The sequence below is a fragment of the Camelus bactrianus genome, chromosome 5, assembly GCF_048773025.1.
Source record: "Camelus bactrianus isolate YW-2024 breed Bactrian camel chromosome 5, ASM4877302v1, whole genome shotgun sequence".
Taxonomy (NCBI): Eukaryota; Metazoa; Chordata; class Mammalia; order Artiodactyla; family Camelidae; genus Camelus; species Camelus bactrianus.
Window position 1 is genome coordinate 50,810,043 of NC_133543.1, and position 20,896 is coordinate 50,830,938.

Sequence of the window (20,896 nt, forward strand, 5' to 3'; positions counted from 1 at the left end):
GATTGAGTGTTTGCTATTTCATGTATGTATCCATTCATTCATTCTTCACAAAGCCCTTTGGGGTTATGAAAGTGAGGCACAAAACTAATGAAACTGGGGTACAAGAAAGTCAAGCACTTCACCCAAGTTCTTACAGTAAATGACATGGTGGGACCATCCTTTGACCTCATGCTGACTGGTTCCCAAGCCTTTAGATTGAACTGGCCCCTTTCCCAAATGCTTTTGTGAATTACATTTGGTGTGTTGCCATCAGCTTCTGCTGGGGGTCACTATAAGCAGAAGTTTTATGAAATCTGTCTGTTTGGATGTTACGAGCATAGGAACAGGATATTCTGTGTCACACAGTATCTTCCTTGTGGGAGTCTTCCAACAAATTTCTCTCCATTCTTAATAATGAAAATAGGTAAACTCCCTGAGCAGATTACAGATTACTCTGCCTTTTTTCCCTGAACATTGTAAACCGCACTCTTTTGAGTTGATTACTAGAAAGCTAATAACACTTGTAGCCCATCCTCGATTTCTCGTTACAGTTTTGTCAACCTTGCCTTCAGTTTGTCACTATCTTTTCTTTTTATTTCATTTCACATTTGAAAGTCATTTTTAAATTCAGATTATACATGCACACGGAAAATGTCCAAGTGGTGTAGAAGAGTATAAAAATGAAAAATCTCCTTCCCTCTTTCCCCCACCAATTCCTACCCTTAGTTTTTTAAGTACTTCTTGTGTATGTGGAAGATATGCATTAATACTGTATATGTGCATTATTTTGAATAACAGAATCAAGCTAATATACATTGTCAATCACATTATTTTAAAATTTCTATTTTAACTAGAGAAATTATAAGATGTGTAAATAAAAGAAAAGTTAATGCTAACGCCTACCACCAATCCCCATCTCTCCAATGTATGTATGCAACATTAGCACTCCTCATGGTACTTAATGTTATTCTAGTATTATCTTTCTATATTGTCTGGTTTTTCTTCTTCTTTTTTTTAATCACCTGAGTTCTGAACTCTTTGCAAACCTGGATTGTGGCTTGTTCATTATAATGTCCCTGGTGCCTGGCGCAATGATTAGCACAGAGTGAGCATTCAGTGTACAGTTAACACGATCCCCCACTTGAAAGAACATATATATGAAGAAATGAATGCCATTTTCTTTGTCTAGAATATTCCAGAAAAGAACCAAAATGGAACCTCAGTATTGCATTGTGACACAAAGCAAGAAAACAAATTATTTTCTACTTAGTGGAGGAGAACACTCAGATGGCATGAGAATGTGGAAGTGCTCTAGTTGGAATGAGTGTGTGCTTCCTGTTGCAAATACAGCAGCAGGGGCACGCCAGTCCTTATACAGGCACTTGGGAAGCGTGTGGAATAGAAATGAAAATTCTGTACATGTGTACGTGGCTGGCTGGGAAATGCACTCAGCAAAACATTCAGCACATCTGTTGAGCAGCCTTTATGTGTGGGACCCTGAGTTGCGTTCTGAGGACACTGCGATCAAGTTGTGGTTCCTGCCCTTAAAACTTCTACAGACAAGGGAATCTAGAACCTAACTTTACTCCCTTCCCTGTCCCTGTCCCCAGATAACAGAGATTTGAGAGAACTTCCCCTTTATGTTACCACATGCCTGGCCAGTTACCATCTATTGAGCTTTCCCCTCCTCTATGTTCTGTCAGTCTTTCCTTTTTATAAGGTTGCTGGTAATGTTTTTACCTATAACTAGTAATGCTTTATCATAGTAAAGCTTTTCTTTTTTTCTTCTGAAGAGTATGATTGGAACAACTATTATTGATTAAATGTCTTTAGACTGTATTCCAGCCTCTGTAAGATGTATGAAACAAACATATAGTAAGAAAAAATGTGTTTATAATATATTCTGACCACTCCTGGTGACTTTTTAAATATGTTCAAAGGAAGTCTTTGAATAGTGTGTCTTCTTTGTGAGAAAAACAGTAGCAACGCCGTCGTTCTCTTTGGGTGTCCATTTTCTCTAAAGATTTCACACAGTCTGTCCCTGTTACAGAATCTTTTTCATTATTTCCTTTTTGCTTCACTTTGGTTCTGAAGCCCTTTGAAAGAAAAATTTATCTAGGTGAGTTTGTTGCACTGTGTGGGGGGAAAGTTGACCTGGAAGCAATTTCAAAGTTGACCACCTTTCTCCTAGAGTATACGCTATGATCTCTTGAAATTTGATGTTTAATCATAAAGGCATAATAATTAGAAATGTTTTCTGATTTTAATGTGACAAAACCAAGAATGGTATGTTTAAGTAAATCTAATCTGTAGGGGGTTCCTATCTGGGATGGAGGTGGGGGTCAAGGATCCCATGTGGTCAGGATAATTTGGATTACTTCTGAACATTAGCAGGTCTGGGGTATCTGTGTCTCGAAAGGTTGCAGGTGTGACTCAAGAAGGGAAAAGGAGAAACTAAATTAAATTCAAGTATTATTGTATCACAACAATGAACACGCTAGAAAAATGCTTATTTAAATTTGCTATCGTTGATGCCTTTAGTTATGGTTCCTAAGTGAAATGAAGATTAAGAAATCATTTCAATTAACCATGTACGATCACCTGCTAGACTATCAGCTGGAGAACTGTGATATCTATTAATTATAAATATTTCCCAAGTACCAAACGCATCATTTGTAGACAGGCTGTAATTTACAAGTTATGGGCAATGAGTGGAAAGGAGCACAGTGGTCCCCATTTTTCACCTCTGACAAGACCTTTCGCCACATTTAAGGTTTCAGGAAGGCACTCGACAGTCCTTATCTTCTGCTTGTATTTCCAGTTATTCATTAGTAGTTCAGAGCGTTGTTTCTCTAGAGCAAATTTAACCCTGACTTTTTCACTCCTCAGATTTAGAATTAGATTTTGTCTTTCTTGCATGCATCCAAGGCAGGCAATGTAAAATTATCAGGGATATTTAGCTAAGAATCACCAGCACCTTTGAAAACAAGAATCCCTGCAGAGAGCCAGCTACACGAAGTAATGAGATACAGAAGCACTAATACTGCAGGCTTCCCACTGGGATGCAGCACAAATGTCTGCATAGGATGCTGCGTGCAGCTGTGCTTGATGGAAAATGTTACATTGGCGGTGCTTTGGGACTGCTTTTTTCTGTCTTTTTTTATTATATTGCTAAGGATCCATGGATATAGTTTTCAGATTGTTTTTACCAAAAGATTTATGCAAATTGATGGGCTTACAGTTATACTGCTCTTTCTTTTAAATAAGCATATTCTGTTCTCTAATAAAACAGTTGGCAACACATCAGGACAGACTTACTAAAATCACTGAAATCTCAGTAATAATTGTTTTCGGTTGAGATCCTTGAGCCCTGGTGTATGTTCAAAGCTATCTCTATTTTTGAAATTTATATACAGTTTCTCATACTCCTACAAACCTGGCTTTTCTGTTTTATTTTTGCTAGTTAGAATACACTTTTTTCTGAGCAAAATGCAGTTATTTTGGAGCCAGTACATTTCACATACTTTATTGTGTTTTCTGTTGATTTTTTAAAATTTTTTTTAATGTGTGCATGTTTGCATTTGAGAAATGAAGACATTTTACCAGTCATTAAACATTTAACATGTATGATTTTTTTTATTGCAATGTAAAGTGCTGTTTTAGCTACGATTAGAAATAGGAGCTTTATTAGAGTTGTATTGCATTTTAGCAGGAATTTGCTTTCCATATTAACTCTAGAGTTAACATAAAATATATGGTTAATCCATAAACGTCCTCAATAATGTATTTAGCTCTTACTGATTTCTGCATTCCCCACAATGGTTTCTTTTGGCTAGTACAGTTGTACAGTTAAATAGTAAATGAAAAGCCAGTGGGGAAGTGTGAAAGGAGTCCAGCTTGTGAAAGCCTGGCTCCGAGGCAGTGTCTGAAGGGAGCAGCTATACACAAAAACCCTGGAAAGAAAACTAGACTCCGAGCCGGGCTCCACCAGCCCAGGCTCCCACAGGGCAGGGAACCTGTTGTCCAGTCTCTGTAGCATCCTGCCAAACATGTGGCTGACACATATTAGAAGCTTAATAACTATAGAAATGAAGATGCAGATATGCCATGTGGAGTGGTCAGACTTAGCCAAAGGTCTCAAAATAAGGCTGGGGATTAAAAAATATTTATACATTATCCCAGTGGTACATGAGAGGGAGCGTGTTGTTAGGACTGTGGTTTCTTGGTAAAGCTAGGACCCCCTTCAGCTCAGAGCTGTAGGCAGTTGATGCTGTTGCACATTTACTTAGCACTGTGTGGTTTTCTTCTTCAAAAACCTGATGCTGAAAAGACGCTCTCTCTTTGCCTCATCTACTGCGAGAATGAAGACTACTCTCACCAATCAGACTGTCGACATTCCAGAAAATGTCGACATCACTTTGAAGGGACGCACAGTAATTGTGAAGGGCCCCAGAGGCACCCTGAGGAGGGACTTCAATCACTTCAATGTAGAACTCATTCTCCTTGGAAAGAAAAAGAAGAGGCTCCGGGTTGACAAGTGGTGGGGAAATGCGAACAGTAGCCGGTTCTTTTCTATCTGTAGTCATGTACAGAACATGATCAAGGGTGTTACACTGGGCTTCCGTTACAAGATGAGGTCTGTGTATGCTCACTTCCCCATCAACGTCGTTATTCAGGAGAATGGTTCGCTTGTCGAAATCCTAAATTTCTTGTGTGAAAAATACTCACAGGGTTTGGATGAGGCCAGGTGTTGCTTGTTCAGTATCTCAAGCTCAGAAAGATGAGTTAGTTCTTGAGGGAAACAACGTTGAACTGGTGTCAAATTCAGCTGCTTTGATTCAGCAAGCAACGACAATTAAAAACAAGGATATCAGAAAATTTTTGGATGGTATCTATGTTTCTGAAAAGGAACAGTTCAGCAGGCTGATGAATAATATCTAAGTTGTCCGGGTACAGAAAGAGCAAGATGCCAGATGACTCTTCAGATTCATTTGTGATACCTTAAGGATACAATAAAAGCAGTGTTGATTGAGGAGGGGAACCTGATGCTTTTGAGGTACTGATTTGTAGTAATGCTCCCAAAGTTAAAAGTGATAGTACGTATTAAAACCCATTTTTAGTTAGGTTGGTGACTCAGGGCTTTTGGACTTCTGAAATCCTATACTGTTAAGGGTTATAGTTTTAAAGTCATGCAGAAGATCATAGGAAAATGCGAGGGCAGTCTAGTAGTTCAGAAATGCTACTGGAATGCAGACTTTTGAAAACAATTCTGATCTAAAATTCTACATATTTTCTCAGTAGAGATTTTGGAAACTGTATAAAATGAATGTATGTCGATTTCTTTACTGTCATTCATATACATGTGTCCTGGTTTACTTTATATTATTCCTTACATTTTCACTTATTCCGTGGTGTTTCCCCGTGTCTGAGTAATATGTGACAATGTTATTTTAACAGTTACGTAATAAACCATTGTGTGCACGGATTCACCATAATTTACTTAAGTATTCTTGTAGTGTCATGTATAATGCCAACTTTAAAAAAATCTCTAAATCTTTCTCCAGTCTTAAAATTTATTGGAATCTTTTTGTCTTTGATAGATTTGGAGTCGGTTGAAAACAAGCAAACACACACACACACCCCCCTCCCAAAGAATGCTGCTTTTCAGTAACAAGGAATCGCCACCATATTCCCTCTTTCCCCTCTCCCTGCAACTGGGCACAGCTGGCAGAGAGAAAGGATGCTTCTCCCTCTGTCTGGGAGTTGTAGGAACTCCATCCAGCCATTCAAAGAAGTGGGGTGGCCTTTTTGCTTCACCCCTGTGAAAAGCGGCTGTTACCTCTCAGAGCCTGTTCCCCCTGCTCCCGACCTGGACACAGTGCTGCCAGCTCAACAGCCCTTGCCTGCCTTGCAGCCAGGAGCCACAACCATATGTGGGTTCATAACATGCATGAGAAGAGCGGTGGGAAGTGTCTTCCGGGAAGCCTCTTCAAAGGAGAATGCGAGGACCTTCCTTATTTCTTCCTGCTTCCTCCCACTTGGATGTGAGGGCCCTGGGAGATTTCTTGAATCATAGGAACTAGGCCCACACCCTAGGCGTGGCAGAGCCATGAGTTAGAAGGAACCCAGGTCCCTGATGACTTTGTGGCACCATGGCATCACAGTCCTGGCTGGCCGAGCTCCAGACATTTTAGGAAACACACGAGTGCCTGCCTTTTCTTAAGTCTTCACTGCTTTGAGGTGTTCTGTTCTATGATGCCAGCCTAACCAGTATCTTTTCTAGGATCTGTCCATGTGACTATGTAAGAGATTTCATGGCAGAGGTGAGTAGAAAGGTTCACGAAAAGATGGTTTTTACTAGTAAACAACCACACATTCTACAAGTGCATATTTCTCCCCAAGTGTATGAATCTCACAGTTTGGACTTCCCATAATAATTGCTTCTACTCTAGCGAAAAAAAAATTAAGAATGGAAGATGGTGGATATAATAAAAATTATTCAAAAATTTGCTGCCATTTACTAGCAATAATCATAGTATTAAGTGGTCACCTTCACTGACTGAGCACTTTCTATGTGTCCACCACTGTGGAAGCATGTTACACGGGAGATCTCCTGGAATCCACAGCACCCACAGGTGGCAGGAACTATTATATCCCTTTAGCAGATGAGGAAATTACTCCCCAGCCCTGCCCTGGTAATCCTCATCCCCCTTATCCCATCTCCTTTTTCTTTTTCCTCTTGCCCTCATCACTTTCTCACTTGCTGTATAATTCACTGTCTCTGTTGGTTTATTGTTTATCACATGCACAGTAGAACAGAAGATCTTTGAGGCCAGGTGTCTTTGTGTGCTCACTGCTGTATGCCTCACACCAGTGATGGTGACCAACATACAGTAGTCACACAACAAATTCTCACTGAAAGGAAGTAACGTGTATTACTTTGCTCAAGAAGACTCTGAATTGTTATACTGTATTATCTTTCAAGCTGCTTGCTTTCTCAACTGTTGACAAAGTGCTCTTCTGAACTGGTTATTGAATTGCTTGACGTTTTTAAGGTAATGTTCTCTTTTTAAAAAAATTTTAATAGACTGTATTTTTTGTACAATTTTAGGTTTAGTGAAAAATGGAGCAGAAAGTACAGAGCCCCCCTCTATCCATCCCTCTGTGGTATTAACATTTTGCATTAGTGTGGTACTTTTTTTGATTTACAGTATTGTGTTAGTTTCAGGTGTATGGCAAAGTGATTCAGTTATACATTTTATATATGTATGTATATATATATATATATATATATATATATATGTATATTTTAGATTCTTTTCCATTATAGGTTATTATAAGATATTGAATATAGTTCCCTGTGCTCTACAGTAGGTCCTTGTTGTTTATCCATTTTATATATAGTAGTGTGTATCTGTTAATCCCCAAAATTTATCCCTCCCCTGCCCTTTCCCCTTTGGTAACTATAGTTTGTTTTCTATGTCTGAGTCTATTTCTGTTTTGTAAATAAGTTCATTTGTATCACTTTTTAAGATTCCACATATAAGTGACATCATACGATATTTGTCTTTCGCTGGTGGTGTGATACTTTTGTTGTAGTCAGTGAGCCATAGTTTAGTCCAGGGTTCACTCTTTGTGCTGTGTGTTCTGTGGGTTTTGACAGATGTGTAATGGCATGTATTCACCATTACAGTATTATACCAAACAGTTTCACTGGCCTAAAAGTCCTCTGTGCTCTGTCTGTTAACCCCCACCCTCCAACTCCTGGCAATCACTGATCTTTTTTACTGTCTCCATAGTTTTGCATTTTCCAGAAAGTCGTATAGTTGGAAACTACAGTGTGTAGCATTCTCAGACTGGCTTCTTCCACTTAGCAATATGCACTGAAGGTTTCTCCCATATCTCTTCATGGCTTGATAACTCATTTCTTCTTTATCACTGAATAATATTTCAAAGTATGGATGTACCACAGTTTATCCATTCACCATTGGTATCTTGGTTGCTTTCACACTTTAGCAATTATGAATAAAGCTGCTATAAACTTGCATGTACAGATTTTTGCATAAACATTTAAGTTTTCAATTCATTTGAGAAAATACCAAGGAAGGTGTTTGCTGAATCAAATAATATTCATTTTGTGTCTTAATAATGAAACTTCATTGAGATCCAACACTGAGAAGCAGTTTAAATCTGAGTGAGGAATGAGTGATGCTTTTTCAGACTCTCGTCTCCTAAGATTCTCCTAAAACTAGATTCCAATGCCATGTATAAAAGATGTGAAAGGTGTATGTAAAAAATATAAATACACTTTTTCGAAAGGGCTCAATCAGCTTTCATGTTGTCAGTACTTCATAGTACTAGTCAGACATAATCTTGGTTTATATTGTACTATACCACACTAATTAAAGGGCACTTACACACATTCGATAATCTGTGTAAATTCTCAGCAAAAATAAGCATATGTGTCACAAAGAGCTGGCAAAAACTTTCACACGTGACATGGTAAAGCTCCTCTGTTTTCTACACTATGGCACACCATTCTTTTATTTTTTCTTTTATTGCAAATTGGAGAAACTAAGCAATGTATATGCGGATGGGTACTGGCTGTGTCTAACAAATGATGTTGCCCATGCTGTCCGAGTGGCGGGTAGAAAACCTTCAGGCAGGGAAGCCACAGACCTTCTCTAACACTGCGCTTTGTCCAGTTCTGGAGCACGGCTGAGGGCGGAGGAGGATGGTGACGCATCCCGAATCTGCTGGCCCGGCTGGCTTATACGCGAAGTGGGCTGATGCGTGAGGTTTCCTGCCACACTTTTCTTGATCCAGCCCATCCCTGCCTCTCGAGCACCCCCGCTGCTTTCTTCCTTGTCCCACTCCTGCCTTCCTTTACCAAACATCAGCTACCGATTCCGCGCTCTTGGTGTATTTTGCTGCATGAAATACACTCAAAGACTTGAGTGTATTTGTTTCCTCTTTCCTTTATATAAAACTCCTTTACCCCTGTGAGCTGTGTGTGTTTGTTTGTTTGTTTGTTTGTTTGTTTCTCCTGTCGTTTTCTGATCTGGCACCACTGTATTTCTCTCCCAGCCCTGACCACTCAGGGTCATGATTGATTCTTTTCCGTGTTCCAGATCGGGGAAACAGAGTAAGCAAAGACATGGAAGCTTGTCGGGTGAGCCTCTGTTGATTAAGCAAGTATTGGAGTGCTTATCTGTTACAAGTGCTAAATCCAAGATAATAGGCTAGGTCCTCACGTAGTTCTGGCGCATGTGGGAGGCAGAAAGGTGAATAGATATTTGCAGCAAAGTGGATATGTGTTATTAAAGAAATATGAATGAACTTCAAGGAGGCTTGCTTGGGCAAAGCCATGAACAGTTTTATGTAACTTGGGCATAAGGTCTACATTGTGTTTGGTGGGGCCTTGTAGGCAGAGACACAGATTTGAAAAGACAAATCTAAAAAGGTAGGTTGAAACCAGGTTATAAATTGCCTTGAAATCATGGTCGGGAGCTTGGACTCGTTGAATAATTGGTGCAGAATCATTAAATATTTTTCAAAAGCAGAATGACAAGTGAACCTGGAGTCCCAGACTGTTTTGGAACCTTCTTCTGGACTTTGCATTGGTATCCCACAAGCATTGCAACAGCTCTTCAAAACCAAACTTCTTTTCCCTTCCCTTTTATTGCTCCACTAGTGTTCCCCAACTTATTTGTGGGCATCACAGTCTGCAGCAGCCAACCCACCAGAGATCTTGGGGTTGTCTCCACTTCCTCTTTGTCCCCTACCCTGCCCCATGGTCAACAAGACAGCGAATGCCAATGACCCTTTCTGTGACACTGTGCTCTGGTTCATCTTCTCCTCTCCACTTTCAACTCTAATCTTGTATCTGGTTTAGCACCATTACATTACCCTGATTATTCTTTAGTGTACAGAGATTAGGTAAGTTACTTTACTTTATTGCTTCAGCACGAGGCTGACATGCTATGAAATCTTTTTATAAGCTTAGAGTGATATATATGCCACTTGATTTTTAAGGATTTTGGAAACAATATCAGTGTATTAAGAATTCACAGGATGAGTACTATACACCATTGAAATCTCTTCCTGACTTTATGTGTCCCTTAGTGTTGCTCTCTATTATATTAGTTGACATTAGCTTTGGAGCATATAGCAAATAATGATAATGATGATTATGGCTTACATGAGAAAAAAGTTTATTTCTCATTTAAAATAAGTCTGGAAGGAGTCAGTTGAAGTCTGATATGATGGCTCCAACATATCATTAAGGCTCCATTGTGTCTTTCTGCTCCAGTGTAATAGTGTACAGCTTCCATTTTCAAGGTTACTTCCTGGTACAGAATGGCTGCTGTGACTCCAGCCATCACTTCAATGATACAGTCCCCCCAAAGAAGGAAAGGTAACAGGTAAAAAGTTGCTTGTCAGCTGTGTCATCTCTCATGTAGCCTTTATTGGACATCCCACACACCATTTCCACTTCATAGGCCAGAACTCAGATATAGAACTAGATACTTCACTGCAAGAAGACTGAGAAATATCTCTTTGTTTTTCCAGGAGACAATGTGCTCAACCTAAAACTGGGGTTCTACTACTAAGAAAGAAAGGGGAGAATAACGTTGATACAGGTAGCTGGTGGAGGAGGGCAAGCAACTCTGCTCAGGACAGATAAAACTGTCTTTGTAATGGGCGGAATAAACCTCTTATCCCTGGTAGTCTCCGTGTCTCCTTCAAGTCTTAGAAACTTAGACTATGTGGCTGCCATTCTAGAAAGCACCTTTATTAAAATAAACAGGAAAGTCACCTTCGAAGGTTCACTTTCTACTCCCCTACTTGTCAGGTCATGTGAAGTGCTGAGAACTTAAGCTCCATTCTTCACAGAAAGGTGGGAACACGCAGAACAGCTAAATTAGGTGGTGACAAACTGCTTTTCTGTAAAATTCCTCACTTGGTGCATAATGTGTTGTAGGTTCTGTAGCTTTCAGCAGCTTACCTCGGTGCAGTAGTTCTAACCCTGCTCCAGATCTGAATCACTCAGGGAGATGGTTAACAGTACACCTAACTGGGCACAACCCCCTAGGTTCTGTCTTTATATGTCTGGAGTTTCATCATATAGTATCTTCAGTCTAAAAACATAGCCTCAGAGTTCTGATTATACTACCGGTATAATGTCTCCAGTGAATTCACTTCTGTATTACTCACTGTGTTGTTGTCTTCTGTTATCCCAGTATGTTGTGATGTGGGTAATCTAAGGAATAAAATCAATGACTCCTCTTCCTAAGCTGTTTTTTGCTTAAAATACTTGCCTTTCTATATCTTCAGTTTCATAAAACCGGGTATGGTGATCATCATGGCCATTTTTAGAGCAGAGAATTGAAACAGAAAATTGCACTGTTTTTATAGTTGACAACATGTCAATTTAAATTAAGAAGCAAGTCCATACAGTAAAACAGTGAATTTATCTGCAGTATTTTTTTTTTCCTTTTCATTCTCTAATTTGCCAGAGAATGCCAGCCTTGCTAAAGATCTGGGTCTCAGTGGTTCTTCCTATCACATTACCATCCCTCTTTACTGCTTTTTTTAAGGAAAGTCATAAATGAAATCAGCCAGGACCAGACCTAAGGATGCAACTTAATACAAAAATGACACAGACTGATAGATTTAGAAAGCAGAGGTGGCAGTATTACCAGTGAAAAGCTAAAATACCGCTCCCTTCTCCCCTTATTCATGCCTTCTCTACCTTTGTGTAACTGGCTTACTTTACTTCCATTTAACTAAAGGTAGGAACCAGAAGGTAATGGAGTCAAGACAGAAAAGTGAAAGTTACAATGACAGAATGACTCCTTCAAGTTGTTACTCAAAATTCCCCACTTGAGTGAAGCCTTCCCTGGCTACCAGTGTCCTGTCCCCACCCTCTGACATTTCATATCCCTTTTCTTGCCGAATTTTGTCTCCTTACACTTCATCACATCACATCACACTGTGCATTTTTGCTTATCTATCTTGTTTATTGTCAGTCTCCTCCACCAGAAAATAAATTCTGCCAGAGCAGTGATTTTCTGTTTGTTTGGTTCACTCCTAAATCCCTAATGCCTAGAATAGGACGTGGCACAGAGCAGGGGCTGGATGAGTGAACGTTATTGCATGATAAATAATAAGAATATATTAGGCATTTAATTGTCTTGGCGTTCAGTTTGTTTTTAGACCACTTATTGAAGTGATGTCATGTAGATAAATATAATCCTAAACTAAGGAAATCCATGCTACAGCTGACCTTCCCTTTGAGTTCCCTCTTCTTACTGCTGGAGCTTGTTACAGATGCCAGTTTTCTCTGTATGTAGTTTTTGATTACTTCCTGTTTGAACTAACTGTAATTTTCCTCTCCTTGGGTGTCCTCTTAGTTTTTCCAGGAATAGAATTACACTCAGTCCCATTAGAAAACAATTTGATGTTACAGTTTCTATCTTGGGTTAAAGTTTGTTCACTGGAACAGTAGCTACATATAACACAATCGTGTTATAATACCATTAGGTAAAAGATGTATGTTATTTCTGTTTGTAACCAACAGCATATAAAAACAGGGCTTTTTTTTTTTTTTTTTTGATATATGTTCTTGAATCAGAAGGTAAGTTGATGGATTCTCACTTAGTTTATATTATAAAACATGTATTTATCCAACTGGTCTCTGGTAATATTTAAGCACTCCAAAATGAGATACCCTATAGAGTAGAAGATATATTTATGGTGGCAAAACCTCTCCAATTAGAGTATCTTATAAACTCTAATTGAAGAGTTAAAATACCATTGTCATTTAACTCAATGATGCATTTATTAAAGAATAATTACACTTCAGCTTGATATGCGTCTTCTAGATAATACTTTCCAGTGATAACATAGTGTGTCTTCTCAGCTCAGTTACTAAGGTTTTTTTGTATTGAGCAAGTAAAATGTCATTGTCTGTGGCTGTTTCCCATTTAAAGATTAATTGTGCATGCTTTCTGTGTTGTAGTCCCTAGAATCATAGACTAAAGTCATGAAGTCACCTGTATACCTTAGTCTGGAGACAGATGGTTCTTGCTTGCTTCAACTTCCTTCCCCTTTTTTTTTGCATTGCCAATTTCTAGTAAAATAGATAGCATGGTTTTTCACTTGTTTACACAGGCAAGTTCTGTAATTGATAGTGTATATGCCTGAAGAATCAGGTATTTGGCAAGTACTAAGTATAACCCCATGAGAGCATAAACCAAACTACAAGAAAGTAAACATTGGTGGGTCAATAATGTAGATGTCAGTGAACTCAGAAATTCATTAGGGATTGAGGTAAACAACCGAAGAAGCACTTCAGAAGTACAAGCATACCTTGTTTTGTTGAGTTTTGCAGATACTCCATTTTTTTCCAATGAATGTTTGTGTGGCAATTTGACGTTGGACAAATCTGTCAGCACCATTTTTCCAATAATGTTTGCTCACTTGTGCCTCCGTGTCACAAATTCAGTACTTTTGTGTCACAACTTTGCAATTCTCACAGTATTTCAACCTTTTCATTATTATTCTGTTTGTTATGGTGATCTGTGATCAGTGATCTTTGATGTTACTGTTGTAATTGTTTTGGGGATTCACAAACTGCGCCCACATAAGACAGTAGACTTAACTGGTAAGTGTTGTGTGTGTTCTGGCTGCTTAGTGACTGGCCGTTCTTTTGTCTCTCTCCCTCTCCTGGGGCCTCCCTGTTCCCTGAGACACAACAATATTGAAATTAGTCCAATTAATAACCTTACGACGGCCTCTAAATGTTCAAGTGAAAGGAAGAGTTGCACGTCTTTCACTTTAAATTAGAAGCTAGAAATGATTAAGCTTAGTGAGGAAGACACATCAAAAGTCGAGACAAGCAGGAAGCTAGGCCTCTATTGCCAGTTACCCAGGTTGTGAATGCAAAGAAAAAGTTTTTGAAGGAAAATATACGTGTTTCTCCAGTGAACACACATATGACAAGCGAAACTGCCTTACTGCCTATTCAGAAAAAGTTTACTGGTCTGAACAGAAGATCAAACCATCCGGAACATCCTCTTAAACCAAAGGCTAATTCATAGCAAAGACCAAACTCTCTTCAATTCTATGATGGCTGAGAGAGGTGAGGAAACTGCAGAAGAAAAGTGTGACGCTAACACGTTGGTTCACGAGGTTTTAAAAAAGAAGCCGTCTCCATACCATTAAAGTGCAAGGAGAGTCAGCTAGTGCTGGTGTAGAAGCTACAGTTGGTTATCTCAAAGATCTAGTGAAGATAATTAATGAAGGTGGCTACGCTAAACAACAGATTGTCAGTGTTGATGAAGCAGCCTTCTGCTGGTAGAAGATGCCATGTAGGACTTCCATGGCTGGAGAGGAGAAGTCAATGCCTGGCTTCAAACCTTCAAAGGACAGGCGGACTCTCTTGTTAAGGGCTAATGCAGCTAGTGATTGTAAGTTGAAACAAGTGCTCATTTACCAATCTGCAAATCCTAGAGCCCTTAAGAAGTTATGTTAAATCTTCTCTGACTGTGTTCTATAAATGGAACAACAAAATCTAGATGGTAGCACATCAGTTTACAGCATGGTTTACTGAATATTTTAAGCCCATTGTTGAGACCTACTGCTCAGGAAAAAATCATTTCAAAGTGTTACTGTTCATTGACAATGTACCCAGTCACCCAAGAGCTCTAATGGAGATGTACAATGGAATTCATGTGGTTTTCATGCCAGCTAATACAACATCCATTCTAGAGCCCCTGGATCCAGGAGTAATTTTGACTTTCAAGTCTTACTATTTAAGAAATACATTTCATAAGGCTATAGCTGCCACAGATGGTGATCCCTCTGATGGACGTGGGCAAAGTCCATTGAAAACCTTCTAGAGAGGATTCACCATTCTAGATGCCATCAAGAACGTTCATGGTTCATGACAGAAGGTCAAAATATAAACCTTCACAGGAGTTCAGAAGAAGCTGATTCCATCCCTCATGTGTGACTTTGAGGGGATCAAGACTTCCAGGGAGGAAGTCACTGCAGATGTGGTGGAAATAACAAGAGAACTAGAATTAGCAGTGGAGCTTGAAGATACATCTGAATTATTGCAATCTCGTAATAAAACTTTAACTGATGAGGAGTTGCTTCTAATGGATGATCAAAGAAAATGGTTTCTTGAGACAGAATCTTCTCCCGGTGAAGATGCTGTGAAGATTGTTGAAATGACAACAAATGATTTAGAATATTACATAAACTTAGTTGATAAAGCAGTGGCAGAATTTGAGAGGATTGATGCCAATTTTAAAAGAAGTTCTACTGTGGGTAAAATGTTATCAAAACAGTACTGCATCCTACATAGAAATTGTTTGTGAAAGGAGGAGTCAATCAATATGGCAAATTTCATTGTTGTCTTATTTTAAGAAATTACCACAGCCACGCCAGCCTTCAGCAACCACCAACCTGATCAGTTCAACAGGCATCAACACTGAGGCAAGACCCTCTCACAGGAAAAGGATTATAACTCACTGAAGGCTCAGATGATGGTTAGCATTTTTTTTAGCAATGAAGTGTTCTTAATTAAGGTATATACTTTGTTTTTTTAGACATAATGATATTGCACATTAATAGACTACAGTATAGTGTAAACTTTTATATGCCCTGGGAAACCAAAAACTTCCTGCAAAATTGCTTTATTCCTGTGGTCTGGAGCCGAACCAGCAACAGCACCAAGGTGTACCTGTGCAACAGAAGATAGAAGGAACCTGGTTCTATTTGCATAGAAAGATTGGTCAGTGATATACTGTGGCTACTTGGCCATCTTTGTTTTTGCCATATAAATAGATCATATAAGATGACATTTTCAGTATCTTGCCAATTTCATTAATCACCCAGACTTTCCATCTCATTGAGTTTTAAAAGCTGTCTCTCTTCATCTAGAGAAAAGCTTTATCTTATATTCAGCAAACCACATCTGTATTGCTGGTTCAGCCCCCTGGTATAATTCAGTTGCATTAATCTATCTGATATATCTTTCAGCTTCCCCTCCCCACAAAAATAATTACATACTTTTGGAAGATCAGAAGCTGGGAAGACAGGAAGACAGGCTTGATTAAAATCAGAAACTGAACTGCATAAAGATCAATTCCTTCTTTGTAATTAACTCAGCAACTCAAAGGATAATTTCTCTATCGTAATTAGAAGATAAATAATATATAAGGATGTACCACTCATTTAAAGGATATAGTTTGAGCATTTGTCCTATTAGTAATGAGTAATGGTAAACTGAATTGTGAATTCCCTTCTGAATTTTAATATATGAAAGTGGCTATAAGGAAAGGGGCAATTATTTTTCTAAATTAAAATACCATCATCAAATTTTCATCCGTGTTTAATTTAGAAAATTTTAATCTTCAATAGCAAACATAATATAAAACTTGAGCCTCACAGATAGAGGACACTCAGAAAAGCAGTTACTCACTTTATGACTTTTATTCACACAGCATCAAATTGGGCAAAGTGAACTTTTTATTATACTGATTACTAATAATGCTCCAATTGTGTTTAATAAGAGTGACTTAATTTTTATTAGTGATTCAAAAAATCTAAATTGCAGTGGATAACTGGAGTCCTTCCAAAAAGAAGGAGAAGTGGGGTCTCCGGCTGATACTGAATTTCCATTTGTGGGGTGGCAGAATCTGCACTGTGGTCAGAGCATGGCAAACCAGGACTGTCTGTGGGGGAGAAGGTGGCAGAGAAGATGGGGAAATTTAGGGCTTGACGGATCTTAGAAATTGTGCATTCCACCTCCTAATTTCACACATGAGCAACCAGACATGTGAACTGACTTACCACTGTCACGCAGCTGTTAATGGCAGACTGAGGCCAGACAGTGGGGCTCCTGTGTCTGTCCTTTCTGATTTTCTCTGTCCCAACATGTGTTCTTTTAACAATTGCAGGAATGGGGAAACTAAGGAACTTTTCTCTATTTCTAGATTCCCCTGCCTTTCAAAACAAAAGTGGTGTTCTCAATTAATGTAATTGAATGTTACAGGTATTTGGCTACTTTGCAAGTGTCTGAATTTTGTGTTTTCTTGCAGCTTTCTCAAATAATGACAGCACGGTACAGTTTTTTCTTATAACGTGTTCCTCATGAAAAATATGTGTCTTCTGTAGCCATTTATGGTCATATCTAGACAGAGGATTACTGGCAGTTTAGGAATTCAGGAAACCTAGGACTGTTTCTAATTAATGTGTTTGGATTCATGATTCATATAATATAGCCTATTACAGATTTTCCAGTATAATACACAGGCACAGTGACAAGATAACATATTAAAAAGTCAAATTTCATACACAAGAAAAAGATCAAGTTGGAAGTGCCCAATATTTTCAAAAGAGAGTGAGCAATGGCTTTTCACTCTTACCTAATTCCTTTAAAGTGTTCTCCGGAAGATGATTTTTAAGTAGCTAGACCTTAGCTCAACATAAATTCATTTTAAAAACTTGATGACTTGTGAAAATCCTGATGGTCTCTTCAGCTGTATTGTCTCCAAGGCCAACCCTTATTCTCTTCCCACCACTGTGCATTATCTCACTAAATATTGCATATCGCTGCCATGAGCCCACTCACCTGATTTGACTCTGTGACTTTGGATTTTTGGGACGAATTTTGGCGTGTTAAGGGCTGGGACAGGTGGAAGAGGGAATGCACCAAATTGAGTGTCAGATACAGGTGAGGTGACATTGCACGTGCTGAGGGTTGCCTAGTTGGCGGGAAAAGATTTGAAGGAACTCATTTACTGGGAGCCAGGGCTCTTCCCAGTGTGTGTATCTGTTGCCTTGAATTGGTCAGGATGAAGACTCAGCTGCAACAGTAATGTAGCAGAGAGACCCAGCGGCACAGTGGCTTAAAGAACAAGGTGTGTTTCTGCCTCTTGTAGGAGGCCCGGGCCAGCAGGGCGGCTCTGCTCCGCACCATCTTTCGAGGCTTGGTTCTCTTCCATTTCATTGCACTGCTATCCTTAGCATAGTGGTTTTCAGACTCTTTGGTTTCTGGGTCCCTTTACGCTTGTAACAATTATACAGGATTTTAAAAAGCCTTTCTTAGTATTATTCCTATCTATTGATATTTATTTTACTAGAAATTAAAACTGGCTAGGGGAGGTGTAGCTCAGTGCTGGTGTGTGCCTAGCAGGTCCTGCATTCAATCCCTAGCACCTCCATTAAAAGTAAGTAAATAAATAAAGACCTAATTACCTCCCCTGCTGCAAAAAAAAAAAAAAAAAGTGAAATACTTTTAATTGTTAAAAATAAATAAATAAATAAAATTAGTCATTTTAAAAGTTTAAAAAAATTAAAACTGGTAAATTTAAAAGCATTTATTAATTTAATTAAAATAACAAGAAATCACTATATGGTAACATAAATAACATTTTAAGAAAAATAACTATGTTTTCTAAAACAAAAATTAGAGATTTTTGCAATCACCTCGAATATATGGTTTAGTGGAGGAGAGCTGGGTTCTCATTCCTGCTTCTGCATTCAGTCTGTCTTGTAGGGGATGTGTATGGAGTTGGGGGAGGGCGGTGTTTGGTTGATTTACATGAAGAAAATCTGGCCCCATAAAGATTTGTAATTGGAAAAGGTAGAAATATCTGAATAGAATTTTCCAGAAAACTGTAGATATTCTTCCTTGATATGATGCCAAAACTCAAGAAGTCATTTCTTTAACATCACTGAACTTTTTATACCTAGTTACATTAATGTCCATTGATCTCTTTCCCTTTCATCCATGCATGATTTTTTAACATCATGCGTTGGTCATTTAGAAATTACTGGTTCACTGAGTTAAGTATATCTTTAAAGTATTGACACATGTTATTATAAATATCAAGAGCAAAAAAATATCAAAAGCATATTTGTCATTGTTTTCACTGATCTTCTCAGAAGAGTTTTTAACAAATGGGAAGCTGTTAGGAATATAGAATCCTATATATATATATATATATTCCAAAATACTAATATTTGCTTGAAAGCTTGAATTTTATTGTTGGCAACAAATACTATCATTTGCTGTTCCGGAAGTGACAGGCTTACTTTGTTCATTTTTAAGAAAATGTCTGCACATACTCAATTCAGAGTAAAAAACCATTGTGAAGAAAAATAAACTGCCAAGTTGTCACTCACATTTCATTCTTTTAAGTCCCTTGTTTTGTTTTTTCATGTTTTCTCCACCTTCACGTTCTTGTTTCTTCCTGTCCTGTGTAAAAGTTAAAGGTAGGAATGAGAAGGCCTGTCTATACATGGCAGTGACACATGTGTTACCAGCCCTTCATTCCCAGTGATGCTGGCAGCCTCTAGAATAGGTTGTGTGGCTCCAGGAGGCCAACGAAATTGCACCTGGAAGACTGATCAGGAGGCAGTGGGGTGGAGATGACATGCCACACACCTGAGATGTTATGGCATGGAGACGGGAATCAGTGGAATACACACAGCAAGGTGCTTGGCCTGAAGAGAGCAGGGCAGCTTATTGGGAAGTTTGGACTTAGTCCTCTGTGGTCACAGTGGACAGCCAACCTAGCAGGAACATGGACATTTCACCTTCTGAGTTGGAAAGGAGGAGAAGGCATTTAAGGGTTTTTTTTTAATCCTCTGGCAAATAATGCAAGGAAAGGAGTGATTGGGGGAGAATGATGTTAGAAATATGACATGGTTCCTAAAGGATAAGGAAGTCTATGTTCTTCTTCCATCTGGTAGGTCCTCTCCTCTATCTCCTGACTGTCTTCTGCTCGTCCTTCTGGCCTCAACTACTGTGGGCACCACCTAGTGGAGCCACCCCACTCCCCCACATTGCCCTTCAAGACTGTGCTGGTGTGTTTTTGGGGGTAGAGGGGAATAATATATGATACTCTTTTTTCATCGAAGTGTAGTTAATTTATAATGTTGTGTTAGTTTCTGGTGTGCAGCATAGTGATTCAGTTATACATGTACATGTTCTTTTCCATATTCTTTTTCATTATCGGTTATTACAAGTTATTAAATATAGTTTCCTGTGTTATACCATACAACCTTGTTGTTTATCTCTTCTGTATGTAGTAGTGTGTATCTGCCAATCCCAAACTCCCAGTTTATCCCTCCCCCCACCCCTTTCCCCTTTGGTAGCCATAAGTTTGTTTTCTGTATCTGTGAGTCTCTTTCTGTTTTTTAAGTAAGTTCATTTATACCTTTTTTTTTAGATTCCACATGTAAGTGATATCATACAATATTTTTTTTTATCTGTCTGACTTCCTTCATTTAGTATGGTAATCTCCAGGTCCATCCATATTGCTGCAAATGGCATTATTTCGTTTTTTATGGCTGAGTAGTATTCCATTGTGTATCTATACACCACATCTTCTTTATCCAGTCATCTGATGATGGACATTTAGGTGGCTTCCATGTCTTGGCTATTGTAATTGGTGTTGCTGTGAACATTGGGGTGCATGTGTCTTTTCAAATTGGAGTGGGTGTCTTTTTATATACTACTCCTCTGCATCCTGTGTTTATCTCTGCTGCAGTTTATCATGTAATTGTTTTGGTTTCCCAGGAGATGGTAAGTTTCCAGAGAGTGGAGGACTTGTCCACTATATCTTCATGCCTAGAAGAGTATCGGATTTATGGTAGCCACTCAGTAAATACTTGAAAGAGTTAGTGAATGAGGAAGGTGCAGTAATATTAGCACAAAGATACTAGGATGTAAGCAAATTGGTTTAGAAGTGGTAAGAAAGAGGTTGATGATATGTATCTTCAAAATGAGAGTAGATGAGATGGGTGGCTAAGTGATTGATCATCATCACTATAATGAATGCAAAGTTTATTCTGTATTATTTGCTCATCTTATCATTTTCCCCTTTCTACTTTT

At 38.7% G+C, this 20,896-nt stretch overlaps 1 protein-coding gene and 1 pseudogene across 2 annotated transcripts in view; both read left to right on the plus strand.

Moving 5' to 3' along the window:
* CERS6 (ceramide synthase 6) overlaps window positions 1–20,896 on the plus strand; it is a 277,950-nt gene that overhangs the window by 185,022 nt on the left and 72,032 nt on the right. The window lies entirely within an intron of this gene.
* LOC105081996 (large ribosomal subunit protein uL6-like) lies at window positions 4,300–4,989 on the plus strand (annotated as a pseudogene).